This window comes from Hyperolius riggenbachi, chromosome 10 (assembly GCF_040937935.1).
Source record: "Hyperolius riggenbachi isolate aHypRig1 chromosome 10, aHypRig1.pri, whole genome shotgun sequence".
NCBI lineage: Eukaryota > Metazoa > Chordata > Amphibia > Anura > Hyperoliidae > Hyperolius > Hyperolius riggenbachi.
Window position 1 is genome coordinate 238,765,530 of NC_090655.1, and position 14,244 is coordinate 238,779,773.

General features: G+C 48.0%; 1 protein-coding gene across 1 annotated transcript in view; it reads right to left on the reverse strand.

The window, feature by feature from the left end:
- Positions 1-14,244, reverse strand: part of LOC137534995 (zinc finger protein 665-like) — a 465,617-nt gene that overhangs the window by 44,036 nt on the left and 407,337 nt on the right. The window lies entirely within an intron of this gene.

Below are 14,244 nucleotides of genomic sequence, written 5' to 3' on the forward strand. Positions count from 1 at the left end.
GCTGTGTGTGGGAATGGACTTAGTCTTTGGGCATGCAGTAGCCCTCTGGGAGCCATGCCTCATTCATTTTGATAAAGGTGAGGTACTGAACACTTTTGTGACTTAGGCAACTTCTCAGTGACAATGCCTCCAGCTGCGCTGAAGGTCCTTTCTGACAGGACGCTTGAGGCAGGGCAAGACAGAAGTTGGATGGCAAATTGGGACAGCTCTGGCCACAGGTCAAGCCTGCGCACCAAGTAGTCCAAGGGTTCATCGCTGCTCACAGTGTCTACATCCACACTTAAGGCCAGGTAGTCAGCTACCTGACGGTCGAGGCATTGGTGGAGGGTGGATCCGGAAGGGCTTAGGCGATGGACTAAAGAATGTCCGCATGTCCGACCTCACCATGAGATTGCTGGAGCGTCCTGTCCTTGCCTGCGTGGACATGGGAGGATTACTGTGGTAAACAGTACAGTGGTACCTTTATTCCATTGTGCTGTGACATCACCCTTAAATGCACTGTAAAGCATAGTTGCCAGCTTGTTCTGCAAGTGCTGCATCCTTTTTGCCTTCTGGTGATTTGGAAACATCTCTGCCACTTTGTGCTTATAAGGAGGGTCTAGTAGCATGGCCACCCAGTACAGCTCATTCCCTTTGAGTTTTTTTTGTACGGGGGTCCCTCAACAGGCTGGACAGCATGAAAGACGCCATCTGCACAAATTTGTATCCAGATGTACTATCCATCTCCTCTTGCTCTTCCTCAGTGACGTCAGGTAAGTTCTCGTCCGCCCCCCAGCCACAAACAATACCACGGGAATGTTGAGCAGCACAAGCCCCCTGCGACACCTGCTGCGGTTGTTCTTCTGCTGCCGCCTCCTCCTCCTGCAAAAAAACACCTTCCTCATCATCCGAGTCTGACTCCTCTTCCCCAAACGACTCTTCCTCCTTCTCCTCCTCCCCCTCGGTGCTACCGCAGGTGTTGAGGAAACATCTTGTTCTGATGAGAATTGATCCCACAACTCTTCCTCCTGTACCTGTTCCTGTTCACGCTCGTCCACAGCTTGATCCACCACTCTACGCATGGCACTGTAACATTTGAGGAATCGATTTCGTGGTCAGCTCACAAGATGCGCACCGCCTCTGCACGGCCACAGATGCCAGATGGGAATTGTACAGATCTAAAGCAATACAGGGCTGAACAGACCATAAAGAGAACGAGCAAAGAAACAGGATGAATGTGTGTCCACCAATCTAGTCGCCACCCAGCGACGGTGAACACACATCAGCAGAAACAAAAGCAAGAACGCAATCGCAGGAGATGCGATTGCCAAAAGTGACAGAAAGACAGAACAGAACAAAACACGAGAGTAGCAAAGGCACAGCAAATAACAATAAGAAGATAAGGAAAACAACAAACGCTAGCTAAACGCGAACACCGCACTCATTTGCAACAGCAACTGCGTTTACGGCGCGGTCTCCGGACGAAAAGCGCAACAGAGACAAGCACGCCACCCTGACTGACCAATGACAGACAAACACGAAAAGAGAGAACGTGAATGCTTGCTAAACGGTTACCTCACCGAGCCTACAGCAAGTGTTCGTATCAGACAAGACAGAGACAAACGGAAAACAGGAATATGAGAGGAAAGATCCACTGCTCTTTCCGCCAGAGCGAGTGCGATCCGGGTTCAGGAACAGGATAGGAAAGATCCACTGCTCTTTCCGCCAGAGCGAGTGCGATCCGGGTTCAGGAACAGGATAGGGAAGATCCACTGCTCTTTCCGCCAGAGCGAGTGTGATCCGGGTACAGGGACAAGAAAGCAGATCAGAAGGATCCACAGCCGCTCCCGCTAGAGGCTAGTGCGATCCAAGCAAGACAGATGAACAGATGAATCCCAAGAGGCCAGAACGCTCACCAGGCTCACATGGAGAACTACCAAGAACCCCTATGGAGCCTATGATTATTCCGGATTCAGAATTACCAGGACACCCATCAAGATCAGGACTTTCAGGGACCACTTCTGGGCATGAAAGCAGGCAGGCAATATCAGAGCATGTCTCCACCGAGGAAGCATCTGAGCATGCTGGTAACCGAGGCAAACTTGGGCTTTCTGGGTCACAGAGCACATCGGGGTACACCAGCACAGGAGAAACCTCAGGACATGTCGGGGAACTGCCAACCTCAGAGTCCGACACGAGAAGACCAAAACCAGGACCAGGCAGAAAATCATCACGAGTAGAGGTCACAGGTACTGGTCTTTCAAAAGAAGACTCGGACTTAAATTCAGAAATTTCTGTGACTGTAATATAATCATTGACTACACATGAGTGAAGCTCCACAAGAGCTGCAAAGGTAGTCAGCACAACAGCAATGCCTACTGAAGTGGGCAAAACCTCAGACGGATCTGGGGGGCAGGAGGCATCTCCTAGAAGTTCTGCACCCTTTAGGAGGGACTTGGAAACCTCCAAAACATCAACCAAGACCTCAGAAGTGTCATTTTCCAAGTTTTCTATGAAGGACCCAGGCGAGGTGCAATGCACCAGCAGAGGGCAATTCCCACAGGCAGATGGCGCTGTGGAGTGCAGACGAGCACCGTCTCTGCACGGCCACAGATTCCAGATGGGAATTGTACAGATCTAAAGCAATACAGGGCTGAACAGCCCATAAAGAGAACGAGCAAAGAAACAGGATGAATGTGTGTCCACCAATCTAGTCGCCACCCAGCGACGGTGAACACACATCAGCAGAAACAAAAGCAAGAACGCAATCGCAGGAGATGCGATTGTCAAAAGTGACAGAGAGACAGAACAGAACAAAACACGAGAGTAGCAAAGGCACAGCAAATAACAATAAGAAGATAAGGAAAACAACAAACGCTAGCTAAACGCGAACACCGCACTCATTCGCAACAGCGAACGCGTTTACGGCGCGGTCTCCGCACGAAAAGCGCAACAGAGACAAGCACGCCACCCTGACTGACCAATGACAGACAAACACGAAAAGAGAGAACGTGAACGCTTGATAAACGGTTACCTCACCGAGCCTAGTGCAGCAACCTAACTGCACTAGGGAAGCTGCCTAGTGCAGTCCCAAGAATACTCTAACATAACTTTAACAAATCAATAGGGAAGGCTGACACTCAAGGAGTGTTTATCAGTAACAAACCATGAAAGGATGACCAGCAAAGGATTCTGGGAAAACATGGGCTTTTATACTGCCAGCCTTCTAAGGAGGCAGCTAGGTGATTTGCATAACCGATGTATGCAAATTCCTCAGCAGCAGAGCAGATCAGAAACTTGCAAAGGAAAGACAGGTCTCTCTTCCAGAGACCTGCAGCCCACAGACTAGAGGAATGGTCAAACAGCTGTCTGCCTGTGCAGCCAGCTGAGCGGATCATTACAGGCACGCTCCAGGAAGAAAGCATACGGGATCAAGTCGCTGATGGCACCTTCACTGCGACTCACCATGTTTGTTACCTCCTCAAACGGCCTCATGAGCCTGCAGGCATTTCGCATGAGTGTCCAGTTCTTCGGCCAGAACATCCCCATCTCCCCAGAGTGTGTCTTTCTACTGTAGTTGTAGAGATACTGGGTGACAGCTTTCTCCCGTTGTAGCAGGCGGTCGAACATCAGCAGGGTCGAATTCCAGCGAGTCGGGCTATCGCAAATCAAGCGTCTCACTGGGAAGTTGTTTCTCCGCTGAATATCAGCAAAGCGTGCCATGGCCGTGTAAGACCACCTAAACTGCCCACACAACTTCCTGGCCTGCTTCACAACATCCTGTAAGCCTGGGTACTTAGACACAAATCTCTGAATTATGAGATTCAGCACATGTGCCATGCAGGGTACATGTGTCAACTTTCCCAAATACAAAGCCGAAATGAGATTGCTGCCGTTGTCACACACCACGTTGCCGATCTCCAGTTGGTGCGTGGTCAGCCACTGATCCACCTGTTTGTTAAGAGCACCTAGGAGAGCTGGTCCAGTGTGACTCTCCACTTTGAGGCAAGACATGTCTAAGATGGCGTGAACTGGCATGCAGCATAGGCACTGGGGAGCTTGGGCTGTGTAGCTGGAGAGGAGATCACAGCACCAGTAGAGTTTAACTGCCACTCAGCCAAGGAGGAGGAGGAGGATGACAGCGAAGAGGATGTAGCAGGAGGAGAGGAGGTGGCAGGAGGCCTGCCTGCAAGCCGTGGAGGTGTCACAAGTCGCTGCACAGCCACGTACTCCCTGCTTGCCAGCGGTCACCAGGTTGACCCAATGGGCTGTGTAAGTAATGTAGCTGCCCTGACCGTGCTTGGCAGACCAGGCATCCATGGTCAGATGGACCCTTGACCCAATGCTGTGTGCCAGAGATGACACCACTTGCCTCTCAAATTCATGGTACAGTTTGGGTATTGCCTTTTTAGAGAAACAATTGCTGCCAGGTATCTTCCACTGCGGTGTCCCAATGGCCATAAATTTACGGAAGGCCTCAGAGTCCACCAGCTGGTATGGTAACAGCTGGCGAGCTAACAGTTCCGGCAAGCCAGCTGTCAGACCCCGGGCAAGGGGATGACTGGCAGAAATTGTCTTCTTCCATTTAAAGATTTCCCTTACAGACACCTGACTGTTGCTGTGGGCAGTGGAGCAGGAACCGCTGAAGGTGAGAGGCGGAGTGGAGGAGGGAGGCTGTGATTGTGAAGGTGCAAGGGAGAAAGAGGCTAAAGATGATGCACCTGAAGGAGGAAGAGGAGAAGGAGGGTGGCTTTGCTTTTGAGTGCTGCTTTTCCTCTAGTGCTCTTCCCATTGCCTTTTCTGCATGTGCGTAAGGCACTTGTCCTTTGTAAGGCACTTGTCCCTAGGCGGCTGTTGGCCTTTCCACGGCTCAATTTTTGGAGGCAGAGAGAACAGATGGCATTGCTCTGATCTAAAGCAATCACACTAAAAAATGTCCAAACCGCTGAGCCCCCCTGGGGTGATGGCACTATGGTGGCATCAGCAGCTGACATTGAAGGGAATGTTGGCTGGCTGTCCATAGCTGGCTATACATGGCGCCGGACACTGCCACCAGCTGTTTCTGAAGACGAGCTCCCCCTGCTTCTTTCAGGAACTCATCTCCTCCTACTCCTCTCTGACTCCCCCTCTGAACTGTCCCCTTGGTCATCTTGTCTTTTAGGATCCCACGTGGCATTCGTATCATCATAATCATCCTCCCCAGCTTTGCTTGCCTCAGACACCTCATAAACTGCACCAACAGCAGGTACTTCATCATCCTCCTCCTCACACCTTACGTCCATAGTGTCGCCTAACGCAGACATATGAGGTGGTGTAACTTGCTTAGCGCCTTCATCTTGTTGTAACAATAATGGCTGTGAATCAGTTAATTCAACACCAAATAACTCCTGCGAAGTGTCAAATGCAGTGGATGTGGTGCTTGTAGTAGTGCTGGTGGCTGCGGAAGATGAGGTGTTCTGTGTTAAATAGTCAACCACGTCCTGACAATCTTGGGAGTTGATGGGACGTGCCTTCTTCTGAGCAGAGCACTGTACTTTGGTCCAGGGCCACACGAAATCATGTCAGCACGACCTTGAACAGACCTGCCAGGTGGCCTTCCTCCGGGTCTGCCTCTGCCTCTACCTGTTTTGTCCATATCGGGGGGGGGGGGGGGGGGGGGGAGGGAGGGGGGTTGTTGGGGGGATGAAGTGAAAGGTATGCACTGACTTGACTAATACAATGTGCAGTCACACAGGTGCAGTGAAAGGTATGCAGTGACTGGTATTACAATACAATGTGCAGCTGTCACACAGGTGCAGTTAAAAGGTATGCACGGAGTGGTATATTACACAGCGTGCGGTCACACAGGTACTGTGAACAATTGTGCAATGACTGGTATTACAAATGTGCACCTGTCACACACACAGGTACCGTGAACAGGTGTAGTGACACTGTGTGTGGTCACGTAGGTAGGTAGGTGCACTGAACAACAACAGGTGGGTATGCAGTGAATGGTATTACAAATGTGCACCTGTCACACACACACACACAGGTACCGTGAACAGGTGCAATGACACTGCGTGCGGTCACGTAGGTAGGTGGGTGCACTGAACAACAGGTAGGTATATGCTGTGATGGGTATTACAAATGTGCAGCTGTCACACACACAGGTAGTCACTGAATGTCACACAAACACACACACACACACACGCACGCACGCACACACGCACACACACACACACGCACACACCATGAAAAGGAACAGTGACTGCTGGTATTAAATATCACACTGCGTGCGCTCACGTAGGTAGGTGGGTGCACTGAACAACAGGTAGGTATGCAGTGATGGGTATTACAAATGTGCACCTGTCACACACGCACACACACAGGTACCATGAATAGGTGCAGTGACACTGCGTGCGGTCACGTAGGTAGGTGGGTGGGTGCACTGAACAACAGGTAGGTATATGCAGTGATGGGTATTACAAATGTGTGCAGCTGTCACACACACAGGTTGTCACTAAATGTGCTGGGCCTGGCAGTGGCACAGTAGGAATGACCAAGGGGCCAAGGTCCAGCAGCTGCGACTGACTGACAGGGCTGTATATGCAGCACAAGAGTCTGTGGGACACACACACACACACAAAAAAAAATAGATCACAAGAACAACATTAGCTCTGAAAAGAGCTGTTGAGGATGAGGAGTGCTTTTTAGCAATAAGTATCAGCAAGAAGGAGCAACCTAACAAGCCTAACTAAGCTTTCCCTAATGTCTCTGCAGCACCTCTCCCTTCTCTAATTACTGCAGCCACACGAGTGAGTGAAATGGCTGACGCTGCCTTCTTTTTATAAGGGGGGGTTGGGCTCCAGGAGGGAGTGTAGCCTGATTGGCTACTCTGTGCCTGCTGACTGTGATGTATAGGGTCAAAGTTGACTCTAATAATGTAGTATAGGGGGCGGGTCGAACCGCCATAAAGTTTGCATTCGTTCGTAAACGCAAACCAACGAAGTTTGCGTGAATACGTTCGTGGGTGAACTGTTGGGGCCATCTCTACTCTCCGGCAAGGCGGTTAGTTGAGACTTTCGTTGCCTGAATTCTGAATAATGGAGACTTTGCTCTACTCCCTTTATTTTTCAGTCAGGCTGATGTGCTGTGGCTGCCTTGCCTTCCCATCTCTCCAGCTGCTGCTCCTATACTGTTGTGGCCACATTTGTAGAATTACACAGCCCAATAGCAGAAATAAGTGGTTGTATGTGCCCCCAGATAGCAGCATAAGGTAACCGTGTGGCATACATGAAAAAAAAGGTGTACGGGAAAAAAGGCGTCGGGTTTGCCGGTAGTAGAATCTCGCTAAAATTAGCTACTATATATTCTACTACTAAATTTCTATACTAGAATATCGGTATTATGTATTATGTAATATCGGTATTTTACTGCTGCTAAATCTAACCCTACTCTCACACAGAGCCCTCACCTAACCCTAAGACTCCCCTGGTGGTGCCTAACCCCCCCCCCCCGGTGGTGCCTAGTCCTAAACCCCCGGTGGTGATTAACCCTAACCCCCCCTGGTGGTGTCTAACCCCAATTCCTCCTGTTGGTGCCTATAGCTAACCCCCTGTCCCTGTGGTTCCTAAACCTAACCTCCCCTCCTTGACCTACCCTCCCTCTTCCGCAAAGCAGTGATATGTGGCTATAAATGTAAATTTGGGCACCTGGAGCCGCCTGATTGGTGGCAAGAAAGGTTCTCCGCGTCCGCTATGCAATGCAGCCAGCAATATAGGTATCTGCAAGCCAATTTTTTTCATAAACCTGTGCGTAAAAAAATGTCCCCTCCGGGAACCCCAAAAAATGCTCCCCAATGTGGCTTTTATTATAGGCACCTACGGCGCCGCCGTTTTTTCTGTAAGGGCTCCTGCGCTCTTTTTTTCTTGCTTCGAGCCATTTGTGCTCCCCAGATAGCAGTTTTAGGTACAGTACAGACCAAAAGTTTGGACACACCTTCTCATTCAAAGAGTTTTCTTTATTTTCATGACTAAGAACATTGTAGATTCACACTGAAGGCATCCAAACTATGAACTAACACATGTGGAAGTATAGTACATAACCAGAAAGTGTAAAACATCTGAAAATAAGTCATATTCTAGGTTCTTCAAAGTAGCCACCTTTTGCTTTGATTACTGCTTTGCACACTCTTGGCATTCTCTTGATGAGCTTCAAGAGGTAGTCACCTGAAATGGTCTTCCAACAGTCTTGAAGGAGTTCCCAGAGATGCTTAGCACTTGTTGGCCCTTTTGCCTTCACTCTGCGGTCCAGCTCACCCCAAACCATCTCGATTGGGTTCAGGTCTGGTGACTGTGGAGGCCAGGTCATCAGGTGCAGCACCCCATCACTCTCCTTCCTGGTCAAATAGCCCTTACACAGCCTGGAGGTGTGTTTGGGGTCATTGCCCTGTTGAAAAATAAATGATGCTCCAACTAAACGCAAACCGGATGGAATAGCTTGCCACTGCAAGATGCTGTGGTAGCCATGCTGGTTCAGTATGCCTTCAGTTTTGAATCAATCCCCAACAGTGTCACCAGCAAAGCCCCCCCTCACCATCACACCTCCTTCTTCATGCTTCACGGTGGGAACCACCAGGCATGTAGAGACCATCCGTTCACCTTTTCTGCGTCGCACAAAGACACGGTGGTTTGAACTAAACATTTCAAATTTGGACTCATCAGACCAAAGCACAGATTTCCACTGGTCTAATGTCCATTCCTTGTGTTCTTTAGCCAAAACAGGTCTATCTGCTTGTTGCCTGTCCTTAGCAGTGGTTTCCTAGCAGATATTCTACCATAAAGGCCTGATTTACAGTCTCCTCTTAACAGTTGTTCCAGAGATGTGTCTGCTGCTAGAACTCTGTGTGGCATTGACCTGGTCTCTAATCTGAGCTGCTGTTAACCTGCAATTTCTGAGGCTGGTGACTCGGATGAACGTATCCTCCGCAGCAGAGGTGACTCTTGGTCTTCCTTTCCTGGGGCGGTCTGCATGTGAGCCAGTTTCTTTGTAGCGTTTGGTTTTGGAGACTGCACTTGGGGACTCTTTCTAAGTTATCCCAATTTTTTTCGGACTGACTGACCTTCATTTCTTAAAGTAATGATGGCCACTCGTTTTTCTTTACTTAACTGTTTTTTTCTTGCCATAATACAAATTCTAACAGTCTATTCAGTAGGACTATCAGTTGTGTATCCACCTTACTTCTCCACAACGCAACTGATGGTCCCAACCCCATTTATAAGGCAAAAAATCCCACTTATTAAACCTGACAGGGCACACCTGTGAAGTGAAAACCATTTCAGGTGACTACCTCTTGAAGCTCATCAAGAGAATGCCAAAAGTGTGCAAAGCAGTAATCAAAGCAACAAGTGGCTACTTTGAAGAACCTAGAATATGAATATGACATATTTTCAGTTGTTTCACACTTTTTGGTTATGTACTATACTTCCACATGTGCTAATTCATAGTTTGGATGCCTTCAGTGTGAATCTACAATGTTCATAGTCATGAAAATAAAGAAAACTCTTTGAATGAGAAGATGGGCCTGATTCACAAAGCGGTGCAAACACTTTGCACGCCAGTGAAAAGCCCTTTATCACGCCTAAACTCAGTTTAGGCGTGATAAGAAGAAACTCGCGTGAAATTCCCGCGCGCAAAGTTTTGCGTGCGCAGCGAACAGCGCGATGCGCGCGAAGCGCCCATTAAACCCTATGGGCGCTGCGCGCGAAATTGCGCGGCTTTGTGCTCTTTATCGCGAGCAAAGTCCCGCGCGCAAAGTTTTGCGCGCTGGACTTTGCGCGCGATAAAGAGAACAAAGCGTTGCTAACTCAGCTGTTGAAAGGTTATCACGCCTAAAGTCTTATAGGCGTGATAACTGAGTTATCACCGCTTTGTGAATCAGGCCCGATGTGTCTAAACTTTTGGTCTGTACTGTATCTGTCCCCAGATAGCAGTATTAGGAAGCTGTGTGCGCCTCCCAGATAGCAGTATTAGGCAGCTGTGTGTGCCTCCAGATAGCTGTATTAGGTGGCTGTGTGTGCCCCCAGATAGCAGTATTAGGTAGCTGTGTGTGCCCCCAGATAGCAGTATTAGGTAGCTGTGTGTGCCTCCAGATAGCAGTATTAGGTAGCTGTGTGTGCCCCCAGATAGCAGTACTAGGTAGCTGTGTGTGCCCCCAGACAGCAGTTTTAGGTATCTGTGTGTGTCCCCTGGCCCCAGATAGCAGTATAAGGCAGCTGTGTGTGCCCCCAGATAGCAGTACTAGGTAGCGGTGTGTGCCCCCAGATAGCAGTATTAGGGCCCTTTCACATTGGTAGCTGACAAGTGGTGAATTCACCGCCAGTCAGCTGCTCTTCTGCACCAACCTGGTGTTTGTTAGCACTCGGTACTAGAGCTGTACAGGCAACCCCCCTCCTAATGGAGTGAGATCTAAATGGGGCCGCAGTCGCTTTGACACTTGACGTGTCGCATTCCTTCGCTGCCCAGAAACACCACGCTTTACATGCATGGTGTTACCACTGCTGCAATTCGCCTGCATTTAAATTGCACCCAAATTGCACTGGCAAGCAGCAGATGGGAGACTGAACTGCTTGGAAAGCGCACTGTTCAGCCATCCATCTAAAAGGGGACTAATGTAGGTGTGCGCCTCCCAGATAGCAGAATTAGGTAGCTGTGTATGCCCTTAGATCATAGTATTAGGTAACTGTGTGTTTCTCCTAGATTGCAGTATCATCACGCAACAGCTTGCAGAGGAAGCAAAGGTCTCACCAGTTATTGCAGGTACAAAACTGATAGTGGGCTCTTCTATCCATGTTTCTGGGCAGCCTGGATGATACTGTAGCATTGCAGCCATGCACAAACAAGTCACAGATCACAGGCAATTTCCTCAGTAATCAGGCAGCAGCTTACACAGAAAGCTTAGGTCTCACCATCTGGTGCTTTTGAGGTAATCCACACAGGCCCAGAGCTGTGTGCAGATAGCGAGCAGGCTACAAAAGGCTGCCAGCCTGTCCACTGACTATGGCTCATGGGTCTCTGACATGTGTATGACACATGCAACCACCCACTTTCAAATATTATCGGATACAGAATATTCCATGGGGCCCAAAACAGGTTTACTATAACAGAAGTTCTAAAATTTGTGGGATTACTATACCAGGCATTACTCCCATATACTTATAATGGTGCTTGGCTGGGACCTAGACATTTTGTTTACTATACCTTAAGGTTCTACTACATGTGAGTTTACTATAATGACTTTATATTGTATAAATGCAGACAAAACTGAAGTCCTTCTGATTGAAGGGCAGAGCATGATAACAAAACAACTTAACTTGCAGTCTTCATCACTGGGAATAGGAGGCACGGATCTACGCAGCTCTGATCATGTGCGTAGCCTGGGAGTTCTAATTGATTGGAATTTAAACTTCAGAACTCAAATCTCTGCTGTGGTAAAATCATCCTATTTTCACCTGAAGAACATTGCAAAAATCAAGCACCTCATCCCCCCAGAAGATCTGTCAACCTTAGTCCATGCCTTCATCACATCCTGACTGGACTACTGTAATGCTCTCTACACTGGCCTTCCAAAAAAGGTCTTGTACCGCCTACAGCTGATACAGAATACTGCTGCCAGACTGCTAACCAACCAGCCCCGTCACTGCCACATAATGCCAGTCCTGCACTCCCTTCACTGACTACCTATAGAATGGAGGGTCCTATTCAAGGTCGGCCTACTGACATTTAAATCCCTGAATAATCTGGGCCCTGGATACATGAAAGATATGTTGCAGTTGCGTAGCAATCCCCGCATTCTCAGATCCACAGGTTCTAATAATCTAGTCATACGCAGAGTCCACTTGGAAACTTTTGGCCCCAGAGCCTTCTGTCATGCTGCCCCTACGTTTTGGAACTCCCTACCTCAACAGATCAGGACAGCTCCATCCCTGGCCATGTTTAAATCTAGACTGAAAACCCACCTGTTCAGTTTGGCATTTGCAGAATTATAACTTTTGTTGTGTGAATACTTCATCCTACTAAAAATTACTGAATCTGAGAGAGCCTAAGCGCTTTGTGTCCTATGGGAGAAAAGCGCTATAGAAATGTTATTGTATTGTATTGTATATTAATTAACTGGCTGTAGCCCTGGAATCCTCCCCAGCACCATCCTTCATGACTGCAAGGTTAAGTTCCTGCTGTATAAAGATGACCTCCTACTGCCTTCCCCAACAGAGAGGGGCCTACAGGATAGCCTGGCAGTATTGGGGAGTTTCTGCTCCACATGGGCACTGCCCATCGACCCAAAGAAGACAAAAGTAATGGTGTTCCAGAGGAAGACTCTAAACAATACCTCCACCTCTTCGTTTATATTAAATGGCTTCACACTGATGACCACCAACAGTTACACCTACCTGGGGATGGAGATTAACCAATCAGGGAGCTTTAAAGGGCAACTGAGGTTAGAAGAACATGGAGGCTGCCATATTTACTTCCTTTTAAGAAATACCAGTTGCCTGACAGCCCTGCTGATCTATTTGGCTGAAGTAGTGTTGGAATCACAGCAGAAACAAGCATGCAGCTAGTCTTGTCAGATCTGACAATAATGTCAGAAACATCTGATCTGCTGCATGCTTGTTCAGGGTCTATGGCTAAAAGTATTAGAGGCAGAGGACCAGCAGGACAGCCAAGCAACTGGTATTGCTTAAAAGGCAATAAATATGGCAGCCTTCATATCCCACTTGCTTTAGTTGTCCTTTACGCCAGGAGTAGAGGCCTTGAAAGAAAAAGCCTGCAGAGCCTTTTATGCCATCAGAGGGCAACTTTACCACTTAAAACCATTGGTGAGAGTCTGGGTAAAAGTATTTGACAGTATCATAACTGAGAGGGATAAGGATGTTTTCTTTTAAACAATACCAGTTGCCTGGCTTCCTGCTGATCTCTGGCTGCAGTAGTAGCTAATCCAGTCAGAGCACCTGATCTGCATGCTTGTTGAGGGGCTGAGGCTAAAAGTATTATAGACACAGGATCAGCCGGTGAGTTAGGCAACTGGTATTATTTAAAAGGAAAAATCCATATCCTTCTCAGTTTAGGTTCCCTTTAAAGAACAACTAGCAAAGAAACTGTTTTTCTGTAAACTCCACATACCTATAGAGCTTGTAGCCAGCAACACTAAAATGCTTTTCAGAGGTCTCTCAGCACAGCCTGTTTGTTACAAAACAGCTGGTAAACAAGGCCTTTTCAATTTTGTGTTGGCATTAGGTGGAGGGGGAGGCAGAGCTGAACTGTAGCCTGGTTGTAAACGGTTTACTTTACACTGCATGGCAGCGAGAGACACACAGATGGGAACACAGAGCTTCAGCTGATGATTATTTACACATATTTGAAGCTATATTTCTGCTTTCTATCATTCTGAACACATTTTACTCACAGTATTAGAGCCAGTGAAGATTGTTTCTGTATGTTGGATGTGCTGGACACAGTCCTCCATAGTAATGCCCACAGTGAAAACTGTTCTCTGTGAATGTCATATTTTCTTCACATAAAACATGAAAATATGAAAAAAAGCCTTTGTATTGCTATTAATTACTGGAAATATGTGAGGCATTTAGAATTTTAGTTAACTTTGATAGTTGTCCTTTAAACTACATGCTGACAAAACTGAAGTTCTTGTCATTGGAGGTCAGTGTGACAGCAAAGCAGATCCTGTCTCAGTCAGCACCACTGAGGATAGGGAGCTCAGACCTTATTAGCTGTGACTATGTGGGCAGATTGGGTGTATGGATTGATGGGAAATAAACTTCAGGAATACAATTTCAGCTTCAGATGTAAAACACTTATTTTTTCACCGAAGGAACATTGAAAAATTAAGCATTTCATACCTCCAGCATGTCTTCCAACCTTAGTTCAGCATGATTGAAGCAAGGTTTTATGCGGCTCCCCCCAGACCCCAGGGTCTATGCTGCTCCTCCCCAGGATCTATGCTGCTCTTCTCCAAGATCTTTACTGCTCCTCCCCAGGATCTATGCTGCTCCTTCCCAGGATCTAAGCTGTTCTTCCCCAGATTCTATACTGCTTCTCCCCAAGATCTATACTCCTCCTCCCCAAAATCTATGCTCCTCCTCCCCAGGATCTATGCTGCTCCTCCCCAGGATCTATGCTGCTCCTCCCCAGGATCTATGCTGCTCCTCCCCTGGATCTATGCTGCTCCTCCCCAAGATCTGTGCTGCTTTTTCCCAGGATCTATGCTGC